This window comes from Lynx canadensis, chromosome F1 (assembly GCF_007474595.2).
Source record: "Lynx canadensis isolate LIC74 chromosome F1, mLynCan4.pri.v2, whole genome shotgun sequence".
Lineage (NCBI taxonomy): Eukaryota > Metazoa > Chordata > Mammalia > Carnivora > Felidae > Lynx > Lynx canadensis.
The window spans coordinates 42,550,230-42,566,503 of record NC_044319.2 but is presented as its reverse complement, the minus strand read 5'-3'; the positions used below and the strand labels follow the sequence as shown (position 1 = coordinate 42,566,503).

At 41.8% G+C, this 16,274-nt stretch overlaps 1 protein-coding gene, 1 long non-coding RNA gene and 2 other non-coding genes across 8 annotated transcripts in view; 2 read left to right on the top strand and 2 right to left on the bottom strand.

The window, feature by feature from the left end:
* MDM4 (MDM4 regulator of p53) overlaps positions 1–4,170 on the bottom strand; it is a 39,247-nt gene extending 35,077 nt beyond the window's left edge. Inside the window, exon 1 of one of the 5 annotated variants that reach the window (XR_004343144.1) lies at positions 4,044–4,170. The gene's annotated coding sequence lies outside the window, so the exon portion shown is untranslated. Of the gene's footprint in view, positions 1–3,403; positions 3,871–4,043 lie in introns of those variants that run through there. The other 4 variants (XR_003965764.1, XM_030301751.2, XM_030301752.2 and 1 more) reach the window with 4 other exon arrangements.
* On the top strand, positions 4,164–11,474 carry LOC116737864. The gene is made up of 3 exons (XR_004343145.1): positions 4,164–4,731; positions 5,464–5,566; positions 10,666–11,474. It is a non-coding gene; the product is annotated as an uncharacterized LOC116737864 (long non-coding RNA).
* Positions 11,475–11,509: 35 nt separating this feature from the next.
* TRNAK-UUU lies at positions 11,510–11,582 on the top strand. The gene has a single exon. It is a non-coding gene; the product is annotated as a tRNA-Lys (tRNA).
* Positions 11,583–11,858: 276 nt separating this feature from the next.
* Positions 11,859–11,931, bottom strand: TRNAK-UUU. The gene has a single exon. It is a non-coding gene; the product is annotated as a tRNA-Lys (tRNA).
* Between the last annotated feature and the right edge of the window lie 4,343 nt (positions 11,932–16,274).

Below are 16,274 nucleotides of genomic sequence, written 5' to 3'. Positions count from 1 at the left end.
CCTGACAAAAAAACAACGAAACAAGCTTCTAGATCTAACTACTAACTACATGTTTGTAGGAAAACTGGAGAGTAAAGGAATAAGTAATACCAAAAGCAAATAATTACCCAAACCCAGATCACGGGAAATTCTACAGGATCTCCTCCGGTGGCGGAATACGCTTAAGTGGGGAGACCATCATAGAGACTTAAAAAACATAAACCTAACACAGCATGTGGATCTTGTTCATTCAGGTCCTGATTCAAACAAATCATCTGTAAAATGCCATTTTTCCCTAAACAATCATGAAATTTTGAGTTATGTACTAGGTTAATTAAGAAACTGTTAATTGTAGTAAAAAGGCACTATGGTAATTTTTTTTTTTAATCCTGATCTGGTAAGATATACATCCTAACACATTTAAAGGTAAAATGACACACTTGTGATATGCTTTAAAATATTTCATTAAAGGGGGCACCCGGGTGGCTCAGTGAGTTAAGTGTCTGAATTCACAAGCCCCACGTCAGGCTCTGTGCTAACAGCTTAGCTGTGTCTCCCTCTCTCTTGGCCCTGCCCCACTTGTGCTCTATCAGAAATAAACATTAAAAAAATTTTTTTTAATTTCATTAATGGGGCTCCGGGGTGGCTCAGTCAGTTAAGCATCTGACCCTTGATTTTGGCTCAGGTCACGATCTCACTGTTTGCGGGATGGAGCCCTGCACAGGGTTGTGTGGAGCCTGCTTGGGATTCTCTCCCTCCGCTTTCTGCCCTCCCCCACTCACTCTTGCTCTCCCTCAAGAACATTTTAAACAATATTTCATTAAAACGTTGAGAAAAATAGAAAAAATACTGAATTAGAACAATAGGTTTTACTTTATTAAATGGTATACACCAAATGGAAAGAAATCACAAACATTGTTTATTGCCTGCATCTTGAAAAAACTAGTAGTCTTAGGAAACACTCCAGTTACAAAAAAAAGAATCTACATCACTAATTGGTACTGTTTTGGCTCTCTGGAAGTTTGTTTCTTTACAGCTAATAATAAACCTCAGGAAGGAGTATAAAAAGCTGAAAAGAATTTGCCTACTTTTAAATGAACGAGGGAACAAAGTCCTTTTTGCAGTTTTTTCTTGCTTTCAAAAAAACTCTCCCTGAAACAAAGTGATGGTTGCCAGAAGGGAGGAGGTGGAAGGATGAGCAAAATGGGTGAAGGGGAGTGGGCAATACAGGCTTCCAGGAATGGAATGAATAAGGCACACAGATAAAAGGTACAACATAGGGAATATAGTCAATGGTATTATACTAGCGTTGTATGGTGATATATGGTAGCTGCACCTGTAGCGAGCACAGCATAACATATAGAGTTGTCGAACCACTACACTACGCCTAAAAGTAATGCAACACTGTGTGTTAACTATATCTCAAGTTAAAAAAAAAAATAGTAATTAAAAAAAACAAAAGGACTCTTCCTCAAGAGAGATGTGTTTATTGAAAAGGAAGTCATCCCACCACCTTGGTCCACAACACAGCAGAACTAGGAATAGCCCAGGGCAGGCCAAAATACCCTGGTTTTTCAGTGCATCTCAAGAGTGAAGGACAATCCCACATGGGCCTATACAGCTGACTCACAAGGCGTTTTCATTTCCAGAAACTCACTCCCCTGCCCTCACTGGGTATGTGTACATCAGCTTCCATGATCTGTCTCCAACTTACTCTCTCCGTTCCACCTCGGTTTCCACTTCAAGTTTCCACTTCCACCACTCAGTATCTACCATGATGAATGATGAACTCAGTTCCTTGAATCCGTAAGCCCTTTTATCACTCACCTCCCAGGTATTTTTAGTACTGAGTTTTTCAAACTACAAGTTGTACCCCAGTTGGTCTTAATCCCTCCCCTCTATTAATGAAACAGAACAGAATAGAAAATAAAAGTAAGTAACAAAGGTTAAGTTTTGTTTTGTGGAACCTGCTTCTGTTATTGAAAAAAGCCAACACAACACAGTTAAGCACCTTTGTATCAGGCACTCTTTAAAGCACTTTTTTGCAATAACTTACTTAATCCATACAGAAATCCTATTAGGTAAATATATTATTGTCCGCACTTCAGAAGAGGAAACTGAGGCAGAGAAGACACTAGCTTGCTGAAAATCGTGGTCTTAGAGCACAAGCACTCTGGCTGCAGAGCCAGAGCTTAACCATTCATTACCCCTCCTGTGTGTACTGGGTCACAACATAAAACGTTTTTTTTTTACTGGGCATCATTGTTAAAAAAGTTGGAAATCCACTGCCTTGGCGCTTGTCCTTTCTCCTCTTCTGTGATCTATTCTCTACTCTTGACAATTCCTATTCTACCCAGGTCAAAAATCACTTCCTTGGTCAAGGCCTTCTGATTCTCCAAGGGAAGATGTCACCAGAGCACCTCTATTACCACTTAGGTTTTTATTTGTGTCCTCTACTGGACTGAAACCAGAGAGGATCGAAATTGTCTTACTCATCTCTCAATGATAATGCAAGCCTGGTTTTACCCTACATGTAGTCCAAGAGATTCCTACACCTCATCTTCAAATTTCTACCTTTGAAGACAACTGTGATTTTAAGACTGAATTAAAGACTTCTTGTCAGAAGTTAGCAGGAATAATCATTCTTAATTCTTCAAAGCCCTAAGGGCCTCTACTAAACAGTACTGTCTGATTCTCTTTCAACTACATACTTGAAAAACAACTTAAAAAAAAAAATAACAACTACTGTTCTATTCAGATGTTGTTTTAGTTCTTACAAAGTCTGCAAGGCACCTACAAAGGTCAAGTGTGTAGCAAGAGTATACTCCTACATAGTTTGCAAAACAAACAACGGGCCAGGAACAACCTAAAACTCCATCCATGAGGAACTGATGAGGAACAAAATTGTTGTACAAACTCTATAACGCAATACTGTGCAAATGTTTAAAAGAAAGCCTTACATGTATATTGGATGGAAGGTGTCCCTGCTATCATCTTAAAAACGTAAGGCGCATACACAATACGTACAATGTGACCCCACTGTTGTTTAAAAATGTGAGTACTGTAGGAAAAAATCAGGACGGATCTTAACATCAAGCAGTCAACAGCAGCTAGCCTGAGGAGAGAACCCGTTAGGGTTGATGAACAGTTAAAACTGTACACACTTCTGTATTGTGTGCATTTTTTTTTTAACTTCAGGCACTTATTTATTTCAAACAACGAACATGTGTGATCGTAACCAGTACTGTCAAACAAAATACTGTGAAATAAACACTTTTAAACTCAATTGCCTTTTCGTATCAGAGATTCCTGATACGAGGAGGAGGGAGGAGACAACACCTAAACCAAAAGGTAGTAATACTTCACACCAAAGACCCCAAGTACGTTTGACAGATATTTGTTCAGCGTGAAGGGGCTTCCTCACCAACACCGAGATTTCCTAATGACGGGGCAGAGCAATAGCATCCTCTCCGGGTGTCGCTGTAAGACAGTGGTTTTCAAACTTCACGGTGTACAAAACTCAGTTGGAGGGTGCGCTGATTAAAATGTATATTCCGGAGCCCCATCTCCGGATGTTCTGCTTGGGCGGGTCTGGGTGTGGCCCCAAAACCGGCCTTCTTCAAACAAGCACTCAAGTGCATCGGGCACAGATGGCGCGCGAGCCCTTGAAAGTTACTACCTTCAATTCTTGGGACACCTCAGTGTCACTCTTCCCGCCTCCCTCTGCGCCCATCTCTTTCCTCCAAAGGGCCTCAGTATTTCTCCAATTTTGCGTCCAGTTAAAAACATCGTCGACCGACGATTTCGATTTCCGACTTGTAAACCAGCCGGCAGAACTGCAGCAAGCACGTCAGTCTACCTCCATTTTTACCTTCCGCGGGGCCTCAACGCAGAACCCTTCCCCCACCAGCCCTTCTTCCGCCCGCGCCGCCACCCACGCCTCAAGCTCCACCCGCCAGCTGCCCCGGCTCCGAGGCCCGCCGAACTGGCCGTACCGCCGCCCGCTCCCCGCCTCCCCGCCCCCAGCCGCCCGGGACCCGGCCGCCGAAACCCAAGAGCCACACCTTACGGCCGCTCCATGAGTCGCTCCCCCGCCGAGCCCGGGGGGGGAGGGGGCGTCAGTCTCAGGCCCTAAGGCCTCAGCAGCATTTTGAAACGGCGAGTAGTGAGCGCGCAACTTCCGGCCTCCTGAACCCATCTCACACCAGGGCTTCCGGTGAGGCCTCCGGAAACCATAGAGACGCCACTGGAGGGCTAGAGAGGCAGAAAGACTGCCACCATAGAGTAGAGGCCAGTCCGGGGAGAGAGTTGCAGGACTTGGAAGACTAAGTTGTGAAGTTTCAAGAGAAAACGTTTGAGGAGCTCGCAGAGTCTGATGGTATTTACAGATGTGTCCTAGGACATCAAAAATCGAGGATGGAAGAAACCTAATAGCGTAGTCAGAGGAAGCCTTCCGCTCTTCCAAAAAACACCACTCCCTCTGTTTCTCAAAGTTAACGTATTCATTCTTATTCCCCAGAGATAGTGGCTGCAGAGGGCAAACGGCATCTTAATGTTGTCGCTAATTGGGGGAAATAGAACTAGGATATACACGAATAACAGCAAGATATGTGATAAATGCTGGAAGAGGTGCAAAGAACGAGGGAGGTGGAGCTTCTTTGGATCAGCAACCCGGTCATCGAGTCCCAATATAAAAGCTCCTGCCACAAACCTCTCAGGTTGGCCGACTTCCACCTCAGAAGGTGCCAAATGGTATTGTCTCTCCCAAATACCTCCTCTCATTGATTTCAGGATGATTCTAAATGTTAGAGGATTTTCTGAGCTGAAGTATGTTACTTTGCAGTTTCCGTTGGTTTCATTTCTACACTTGGGAGACATAGAGTAAGGCTTCATTCTTTACCATATGAATACTGTTCAGTCATTTGAAGACGGTTACCATGTCCCATCTCTAATCCTGTGCCTTGTTCTTCTGCAAGCTAAAAATCTCACAGCCTTCAACTATTTCTTACTTGACATGGCTTCAAGCCACCCTGGTCACTATCTTCTGAACAAGTACCTGTTTGTTCTGTTTAAAATGTGGTTCCCAGAACTGGGTACGAACCCATGCTAAATAAAATAGGGCAATGACACCCCCCCCTTAATTTGCACATTGCACCATTTCAGGCATAACCTTACGGCAGAGCTGGAGATCCAGATCTCTGCAAATGAGCCGAAAAAGTAATGCCTTTTCACAGTTGCTCTGAAAGAGCTTGAAGTCAGCAACCACCTCTCTCAAAAATTAGAGGGGAGGGGCTTTTTTAGGTGAACCAGTCTCCACTGTTTCCCCTCTCTTTTTATGCAATCAAGTTGAGTGCTTTTTTGGTTTAATTCCCAAACAGGAGTTTGTTTTGTATCTTTCAAATAGTATCCGGTTAGTTTAGGTCTCTTCCTATTGCCTCCTGGACTCGGAATTATGATCCTGTCATGCAATTCATTTTGTTTAAGATAAACATTTGTTGAACACCTACTGTGTGCCAAACACCAACCTAGAAGATTCCAAAACAAGTAACACCTGGAATCTGTCTAGTGGAGGACTCAGACAGTCCAGGTAAGGAGAATGTGGGTCTACAGCCATACCGCCCTGAACGTTCCCAGTCTCGTCTGATCTCAAAAGCTAAGCAGGGTCACTCCTGGTTAGTACTTGGGTGGGAGAATGTGATAAGTGCAATGCTTGATGAGCTGCACTTAACCATGCCTGGAAGGTTGAGAGGGATTAGTTCTTTTCCTTTTACGTTTTGCAAAAATTTTGATTAAGATCTTTAACGTGTCTTCACTGAAAGTCTTGATAAATACGCTGAATAGGACATGGTTAAGAATAGAACTTTTCCTGTCATGGTTGATATTAATTCGTGATTGATCATTCATCCTTGAATGTTGTTCTTAAACCACAAATGATTCTACCTACTAGTGGTCAATATCTGGACACATTTTGCTATCCTTTCCCAAGGATTTCATAAAACTTCATCACATGACTTGCTCTAATGAAAATAAGCCATAACTATAGCATTTCTTCTGCTCGTCAAATGCACTTAAAAAGAAAATGAAATTAGCTTAAGCTCATAACTAACTCAGTGATCCTCACTTCCTTCCCTAAGAACGATACTCAAAAACTGTTTATTTAATAAAGAGACAGGAAACCTGGGTTTAGTCTAGCTATTTCTAGAAACCAGAAAGTTACACAGTTCTACAGTTTCCCAGTCTGTAAATAAAATGGCTAAATGAGATGATTTTTCTAGAGCCCCTGGTAGTTCTAAAGGAATTGGAAGTCAGTGTTATTATAGCCTTTCTTAAAAATTCATAATGAGCTACTTCACACTTACAAAAAAAGTATAAAGAAGAATCTAATCTTTTCCCCGTAACTCTTCCTTTTTTTTTTTTTTTCTTTTTTAAATGTTCACTAATTTTTGAGCAACAGAGTGCGAGCAGGGAGGGGCAGGGAGAGAGGGAGACACAGAATCCGAAGCAGGGTCCGGGCTCTGTGCTGTCATGACCCGAGCCGAAGTTGGACACTGAACTGACTGAGCCACCTAGGCACCCCCCCTCCCACTTTTCCTAAAGAACGATACTTTACCTGTTACAAAAAGGTTTCCTACAGTAGTCCCATCTCCCTCCTTCAACTCCATAGGGAACCACTATTCTGAATTTGGTATTTACCCCTGCCATGCACTTCTTTAGACCTTTAGGATTTATATATGTATATATTCCCTCGGAATTTTATGCTTTTAAAATCTTTGTAAATGGCATCAAACTGTATGTATTCTGCAACTTGCATTTTTTCCTCATTGTTGTGAAGTTCCACCATGTTGAATCACATATGGTTAGTTAATTTTCAATATTGTGGAGTAATACTGTACCATAATATATTAAATTGTAGAATTAATTGTTATACAGTAAGTGTGCTTCTCTAGAGCTGGCATCACAGAATACCACAGACTGGATGACTTAAACAACAGAACTTTGTTTTCTCACAGTTCTGGGTGCTAGAAGTACAAGATCAAGGTGTTGGCAGATTTGGTTTCTTCTGATACCTCTCCTTGGCCTGCGCATGGCTGCCTTCTTGCTTTGTCCTCACCCCTCGGTCTGTAAGTGGTCTGTGCCCTGATCTCTTCTTATAAGGCCACCAGGCATAATGCATTAGGGCCCACTCCCATGACCTCATTTTACCTTAATCACCTCCGTAAAAGGCCTGTCTCCAAATAGAGTCACATTCTGAGATGCTCAGGGGGTAGGACTTCCACACATTAATGGGTGGGGGGCACAATTCAGCCCATAATTGTAATGATCATACCACAATTTTTTATTCACTTCCTCCTTTGATAAATACTAAGGTGCTTCCAGTCGTTTACTGTTACAAACAGTGCTGCCATCGACATTCTTGTACTTGTGAACTCCAGGGAGTAGAATTATTGGGTCACAAACACATTGTCAATGCTGTCAGATCATAACACAGCGCTCTCCAAAGTGGTTGTGGGAATATACACTCCTCACGAATGTGTATAGGAGTCTCTTGGTCCATATTTTTGCCAACCCTTGGTATCGTCAGACTATTAAAAAACGAAGCTGATAGATGTGAGAATTTCTTATGGTGGCTTGATTTCTATTTCCATGATTAAGAGTAAGACCGAGCATTTTTTCGTATATATTGACTATGGTTACTCACCTATGAATTGCCTGTCCATATCTTTTGCCCATTTTTCTATGGGTTAGCCTTTTCCTTGTCGATTTGTAGGAGTTCTGTATATAATCTGGACATTAATCCTTCTTGATTATTATGTATTACCAATCTTCAAATCTATACCTTGTTTTCAGTTTTTTAATGTTGTCTTTTGATGAACAGAAGTTTTTTTTTTTTCAGAAGTTTTTTTAATGAAGTCAGATTTATTAATTATTTTCTTTATGTTTCACTTCCTTTTTTTTTTTTAAAAGAGATTCCTCCCTGTTAGGGGGTCATAAAGATACTCATATATTTTCTCCTAAAAGTTCTAAAGATGTCCTTTTCACATATAAGCCCTTAGCTCATTTGCAAGTGATTTTTGTGTATGTTGTAACATGGAGATCCAATTTTACTTTTTCAATTTGAAGAATAAATACACGTCTCTATTACTGAATCTGTAAACTGAATGTGAGTCTATCTATAGTCTCTTGAATTCATCTTTTCTTCCTAGTTAACACAATCATTGAAGATTTTGTAGAAGAGGTTTCATTTGAGTGGGGCCTTAAAAAATTGAATAGGATTTTGAGGGGTGCCTGGGTGGCTCAGTGGGATAAGCGTCCAACTTTGGCTCAGGTCATGATCTCACAGTTCATGGGTTCGAGCCCCGCATCAGGCTCTGCATTGACAGCTCAGAGCCTGGAGTCAGCTTCCCATTCTGTGTCTCCCTCTCTCTCTGCCCCTCCACCTCTCATCTCTCTCTCTCTCTCTCTCTCTCTCTCTCAAAAATAAATAAACATTAAAAACAAACTTTAAAAAAATGAATAGGATTTCAGGAGGTGTAAATAGGAGAAGTCATTTGAAGAAACATGGCACAAATAATGAGGAAAGAAAGAGATGAATAGGAAGGTATGATCTTAAAACTGAAAGAATCTACTTTGATCAAAGTGTTGGTTACTGAGTAAAAGATTGGCATGGTATCGAAATCACACTGTCTCATATAATATTCACCAGCCACATGTGGCTTGAAATTTGGCTAGTCCAAATTGAGATGTGCAATAGTGTAAAATACACATCATATGTCAAAGACTTAGTAGTGAAAAATACTATATCTTATTTATAATGTTTTATATTTTTAATTTTTATTTATTCTAATGTTTATTTTTTGAGAGAGAAATAAAGACAGAGCATGAGCGGGGAAGGGGCAGAAAGAGAGGGAGACACAGAATCCGAAGCAGGCTCCAGGGCTCTGAGCTGTCAGCACAGAGCCCGACACAGAGCGTGACCCTAGTAAGTGTCAGATTATCATGACCTGAACCGAAGTCAGACGCTTAACCAACTGAGCCATCCAGGCGCACCAATAATGTTTCATATTGATTACATATCAAAATGATAATATTTTGAAATATTGGGTTGAATAAAATATAAAAATTAATGTCATCTGTTTCTTTTTACTTTTTTTTTAAATGTGGCTACTGGAAAATTTTAAATAACAATTTTGGTTTGTATTGTATTGGTATCAAAGTAGGCCAGGGCCAGATTGCGGAGGATTTTGAATGCTGCTATAAAAAGTTCCATGTGTTACTCAGTGAGGTAGTAGGGAAGAATCAAAGGGTTTTGAGCAAAGAGAAGGCAGTCTAATATTCCTAACTTGATGGTTAAACATCCTGTCTGCACAGAGCCAATTTTAGAAACCTGTACCATTAGCCTTGAGCAGATGATTAATTCTGATGATGTGATTCTTACAGAGAATATTTGATGGTAGTCCTTGTTACTGTTTTTATTGTAGCACAAAAAAATCTAATGTGTGCTCCTTTCAGTGGGAAATTGGAACATAATTGAGCCAAACTTTAAAAAAAGTTTTTTTTGTTAAGTTTATATGTTTATTTTGAGAGAGAGTATGAGCAGGGAAAGGGAAGAGAGAGAGAGAGAGAGAGAGAGAGAGAGAATCCCAAGCAGCCTCAGCACTGTCATCACAGAGCCTGACGTGGGGCTCAAACCCACAAACCTTGAGATCATGACCTAAACCGAAATCAAGAGCCAGATGCTCAACTGACTGAGCCACCCAGGCACCCCAAGCCAAACTTTTAATAGTTCCCCCATTGCTCAGAGGATAAAGTGATTCTTTTTGTCTGGAGTTAACCCAATATTGTCAGCCTTCAAAATTCTCAACATCTTCCTTGAATCCATTCAAATATGTTAAGCCTGATACAGCACAGTCACTATAGTTAAATAATGCTGTAGTGCATATTTGAAAGTTGTAAGAGAGCAGATCGTGGAAGCTTTCATCGTTATGAAAAAACGTGTTACTATGTGTCGTGATGCATGTTAACTAGACTCACTGTGGTGACATTTTGCAATATATACAAATACGGACTAGTTATGTTGTGCACCTGAAACTAATGTTATATGTCAATTAGATCTTGATTAAAAAAAATTGTTAAAAATAAGCTAAGTGCTTGTCGAAGCATAGACAGTGTTAGAACTCTAGAGCAGAATCTGTAGTCTGTTCTTGTTACGTCTTTGCCATTAAGTCTTTAGATGACTTCGTGATTGCTTTTTACTTGTCAGACACTGTTCCCAACAATTTGTATAAACTACCTTATACATTCTCACAATTATCCCATTGTCCTGAGACACAGAGAAGTAGTTTACTCAAGATCACACAGTGGAAGGAAGGTTTCAAACAGGTGCACCTCGATTCAGAACACAGACTTTATAGAGAGACATTTATGCTTTCGGTTTTTCAGTGTACGTATATGCACCTTTTTAAAAAATTGGTCTGAAGTGTTTCCTAACTTAACAATGTTTTGCATTTTCCTCAAGTCGTATTCTTCTACAGCATGATTATTAATAGCTACGTAATACTCCATGTATTAAGACGGTACCATAATTTATATAGCCATTTCTGTCATTTGCAGTATTTTCCACTTAAAATATCATGACGATCTCTCCTGTAACCAAGTCTTTTTATGTATCCCTGATTATTTCTTCAGGACAAATTCCTAAAAGTGACATTGCTGGGCCTGAACAACCACTCCTAAAGTGTTGAAATTAGGCAGATGGATTAAGGGAGAGCAACACCAGCGAACAGAAATTCTTTAATGTTTCACCCTGAGCCCCATGGTGGATAAGTCTCAAAGCCGGCCCTATAGCAGAAGGCAGTGCTCAGATCACTGATGGCAGTGGAAGAGAAGAGCCTCGAATGCCATGATCAGTAAGACCTCTCTGCAGGCACGCTCAGCTTTCTTGTCTCTCTGGCTGGCAGGGCTTGTACCCCCAGGATCACTGCTGGTGACTTCATCCAGGGTTTGCATCATTTAAAATTATTTGGACGTCTTCAAGGGACCTGCGGGACAATCACACTATCCCTCTGCAGGGTCCTTTCTCCCAGTTTGTACTCTGCAGTTCAACCCAGTAGCTTCCCAGCAGCATATTTATACTCTTCTCCTAGACTCTTTTCTTCTTTTCTGTTGTCGGGTCAGTTTTAGAACTGATATCCACGTGATTATCAATAATAAAAGAGACCTGATGCCACCACAACGCTTCAAAAGTGATGTACCTTGCCGTTCTCTTAATCCTGGATGTGTTGGATTGATTACAAATCAAAGAAGCCTACGTAATAATGGCTATTGGGCACATAAATACCTCTCAGTTCTGAAGTAGCTGCTAACGCTGCTGACAAGTACATGACTCAGGTCTTCTGTTTCTCTTTGTTGTATGAATCGTGAGCTTTCTTGGGTTTAAAACGGTTTCACAAAATGTAGATGGAAGGAAGCGATTACGCAAGGTTCTTTATTCTTATGTAAGGCATTGTAATAGGAGCCTTCTCTTGTGAGAGCCCGGATAGCTCAGTCGGTAGAGCATCAGACTTTTAATCTGAGGGTCCAGGGTTCAAGTCCCTGTTCGGGCGCTTTGCTTTAACTTCCGCCTTCCTTTTTAGCTTCGATTTTTAACAATCTGAACAACACAAATTCCGTCTCACTGGGAAACCACCACATAAAAACTTCCATATTCACCAAGAAATTGAGTTTGCGTAGTCAGTGTTTTCTTCCCCGAGAACATATTTACCTCGCATATTCTGAAAGCAAGGGAAAAAAAAACTCAATTTGAGGCAGAAGTTTGCTTCAGGGCTGAGATTTTCATACGGTAATATTTGGTAATGTAAGTAAGGGGCAAAAGCCACAGACGCCCGAACAGGGACTTGAACCCTGGACCCTCAGATTAAAAGTCTGATGCTCTACCGACTGAGCTATCCGGGCGCTCTTGGGAAGCCCTGCTCTTCTGTTTACTTGATATAATTCTAATAAATTACTTCTCTGGTTGAACCATATTTAAAGTATCTTTTTTAGCAAGATTTAAAAAAAGCATTCATTTTTCTATTTCTCCATTTCCTTAAGACATGTGTTCTTGAAGTTCTTTCATATTTCATATTTGATCAATTGCCAGTATCTACTAAACTTTGAAACGAAATGGTAGCGACTTATGGGAAAGGGCAACCAACATTAAACTTTCAGACATAGAGCTGTGACCTCTTTTTGTTACAATTCTTGTGTCTTCTGTTTATCACTTCGCCAATAGGACCTCTTAATTTTAGTTACTCCACGGAACTAGATGACCGTATCTTTCTCTTTAATGAAAAATACATTTCCATTAACTAGATAATACAGCTGTTAGATGAGCATCCCTCAGCACAAAAGAAGGAAAGACGCATTTGATTCACGAATAGAGCAGCTAATATAGGAAAATAGAAGTGACAGTGGAAAGGTGGGTCCAAATTTAGACGAGAGAGAAGGAGCTTAGACTTTTAATTTAGGTTTTGACCAAATTTTTGCTTTTCCCTGCCTTCTAGGCACCTTGCAGTTTCCAGGTCAGATTCACAAAATGAGCCCTTGTAAAGCAGTGTCAGCGTGCACCAGTGGGAACAACGTGGAGTATTAGCAACATAAACCTCCAGATCAGCCTAGTTTTTCCCAAAATCAGTTTCAGCAGCCCTGACGCATGGGGTGGGGAAGGCAGGATTATGAAATTCCAAAGACTGATAAGGGAACTCATTTTTGTTTCTGGGAACTGGAGGCTTCTGAACACAATGAACAACAAAACCGCTCAGCCTTGGTTGGAGGAATTTCTTTCCCACAATTGTCTGATTCTTTTAGAACAAAGACCAACAAATTGTGTGATCCTGAGCAGTCCTGGGTTTCCACATCTATAAAATGAGGGAAATTGATCAAATGACCTGTAAGATACCTTCTAAATCTGAAGTTTTACCACGCTCTTCCTTCTCCCACAGTGAATAAGATTAGAAGGAACAGACTCGAAATGCAACAGGAAGGAATGATTTAACTGCATATTTATTGATCATCTATTATGGCTTAGGTCCTGCACGAGCTCTGGAGTCGGAGATCTGTAGGACACGGATCCTGCTCACAGCCTGGGAAAGAAGGCAGACACGTAAGCAAACCACTTTAGCAAAGTACTAAGTGCAGCAAGACGAATTCAAGTACAGAGAGGCATAAGCATGGGCAGCAAGGCCATGGTTACAAAACCAGGATAGGGGCCCTGGAGTTTTCAGCAAGGAAAACACATGGTCAGAGTTGAATTTCAGCAAATAACTGTCAGAGGTGTGCAGAGTAGATTGTAATGAGCCAGCAGACGTTTGTCATTTATTCATTCAGGCATTTCTTGAGCATCCACTGTTAACTAAGGAAAACTCGCTCTGTTTTTATGAAGGAGATGTGGAAACGTGCGATACCTAAATTCGTTTAAGGAAGGGAAATGGTGTCTGTCTAGGCTCCCTAAAGGGGAGAGAATAGAGGGGCTTTGAAGGGTTTTTTTCCCCCTTGCCCAATGGCTTTGTTATGTGGTATTCCGTGGTAGCCCTGAGAGAACACAGCACAGATTTAATCACCCTCTCCTTTCCTTCTGTTTAAAGTTCAATAGACTGGATAGGATTGACCCATCAAGTGGCTTGTTGAATACCTACTATTTCCACAGCAGTAAACGAGACACAGTGGGAAGGAAAACACTGAACCTGGAAGGAGAGCAGGGAGTGTCAACTGGGGGTGAAGAATGGTGAATAGGTTAGTGTGGCTGGAATGGAGGGAGGTAGAGACAGGAGGTGCCAGATTGGAGACAGCTGACCAGATTTATCCGGGGCCGGGGAGAAAAATTGTGTCGTACAGGCAATGGCAAAGTTTGAAAGTTGAATCAAAAGTCTGGCTTGTTCACACTGCAGTGTCACACCTGAGGTAGCGTGAACTGAATCCGCTTTTCCCCAAGTTGAATTACAAACAAGGGTGCCATCTGGTACCTTATTTACCACCATCCCTTCCGGGAGTGCCTCTTCATTTCTCACCTCGCCTAGACTGTCGAACTTAGTTCTCCCACTAGAGGGCAGTCGAATGTCACAGATTCCATATTGGGTCCTCTCCCCTCCCCACATTTCTTAAACATAATTTCCGCCACTATTTTGTCTTTTTCTAATCAAATGTTTAACTTGGTATGCTTAACAGACGGTGTTACATTAGTTTCAGGTGTTTTCCCACTAATTTTTAAAGGGATGCTTTTTACCCCCCCCCCCACTCACCCTTTAACCACCACCCCCCCCCAACACCGCCCGCCATTCACCAGACTCACCTGTCTGAAAATCACCACCAGCTCTGTATCAGAACCGGGAAAAGTTGTGGAGCAAGAAAGGTCTCTGCAGTTCTCGCTCCTTCTTGCCCTCTCAGTGACACCGTCCGTTACCTGGACCCTGACACAGTCCTCTTCCTACAGCTGGCAAACGTTAGCTTATGTGGTTACGCCTTGAAGAGGAAACTGTTTTCACAAGGCCTTAGGGGCACCTGCGTGCAAGGTGAGGTCTTGTCCTCCTCATCCTGAGACTCCCACAGTGGCGCATGACAGGGAAAGCATATGGATAGTTGGGAGTTGAATACAATTGTATTGAAGAGCCAGAAAACATCTCTAATGTTGACTTTTTTTTTTAATGTTTATACATTTAGGGGGGGGGGCAGAGAGAGAGAGGAAGAGAGAGAATCCCAAGAAGGCCCCATGCCGTCGTGAGATCACGACTGAGCTGAAATCAAGGGTCAGATGCTTAACCAACTGAGCCACACAGACACCCCTGTAACGGTGGAATTTTAGGCCAGCGGGAAAGGTTTTAATTTTAAGAGGCTTTCCCAGGGCTTCCCAAACCAATGCAAGGTGTAGCTGCCTGTGCAAAGACCCCATCTTCCATCATCACTGTGTAGAGTGTTTGGAGTTGAGACCATTACAAGGTACCAGGGAGATGCATGGTACAGAGAAGTTGTTTGGAGAAGCCTTCTCTGGTGTTTGGCCCTAAAAACTCCAAACTGAGAGCATCCTGGGTTTCAGGTGAGCCCTCCTACTCTTCTCCTCTCTGAGAATACAGAGAGGGTGGCAGCCCAATAATCTTGGACAGCCTCAAGAACTCAGACACTAGGATTAATATTCTCCCTGAACAAGGCAGCCCCCAAGTGTTCTGGGTCATGGAAAAGATGTAAGAGAGAAGCAGGACTGATTTCGAGGCCAGTGGGACCCAAAGGGATTGAAGTCAGTCTGATCACCAAATATTTACAGAGTTTCTCTACCCCATCTCCAGTATCCATTCACCTTTGCAAAAATATTTGGATCTCTGCAAAGAAAGTCTACTGAAGGATTTTTAAATGAAAATGGTACAAACATTGCCCTTTGCAATTTTAGCTCAGACTTGTTTTACAGATAAGCCCAGGCCCAGAGCAGAGCCCTGAGAGAACACAGCACAAATTTAATCACCCTCTCCTCTCATTCCTTTCGACCACCTGCTCCCTAACTAGTAACCAGTTCTTCATTCACCCATTCATTCATCAAGTATATACTGAACAACAGCTTTCGATCAGGCAATGAATTAGTCCTATAAATTCAAAGGTAAACCCAACAGAGATTGCCTTGTCCTTAAGAAGCTTACACTCTAATTACCCTCCTCATCTGTCCCCTCCCCAATTCAGAAAAAAAGCAAACAGGCAATTCTGACACTCTGTGATGAGTGTTACAATCCAGGCAGCTATCAGGTGTATCTAGACATTGTTAGGAAGCACTCTAGGGAAGCTTCCTGGAAAGCTAATTATAGGGTGTATTAGTTTGCTATTGCTACTATAACAAATTACCACAAATTTAGTGGATTAAAAGTTTATTATCTTAGGGGCGCCTGGGTGGCTCAGTTGCTGGAGCGTCTGACTCTTGATTTCAGCTGAGGTCACCATCTCATGGTTTGTGGGATGGAGCCCTACCTCGGGCTCTGCACTGACCACGCAGAGAAACTATTTATAAAAAGCTTATCATGTAGGTCAGAAGCCTAACACGGAGCCCACTGGGCTAAAATCAGTGTGTCAACAGGGCCATGTTCCTTTCTGAAGGCTGTTGGGGGGCAACTATTTCCTTACATTCTCCGGTTTCTAGAAGATGTTCACATTCCTTTGCTCAGAACCTCAATTCTCCAACTTAAAAGCCACCAACGTCATATCCCTTTTGCCATTCTTCCATCATCACATCTCCCTCTGGCTTCAGCTGAGTAAAGTGTTCTGCTTTTAAGGACCAGTGTGAT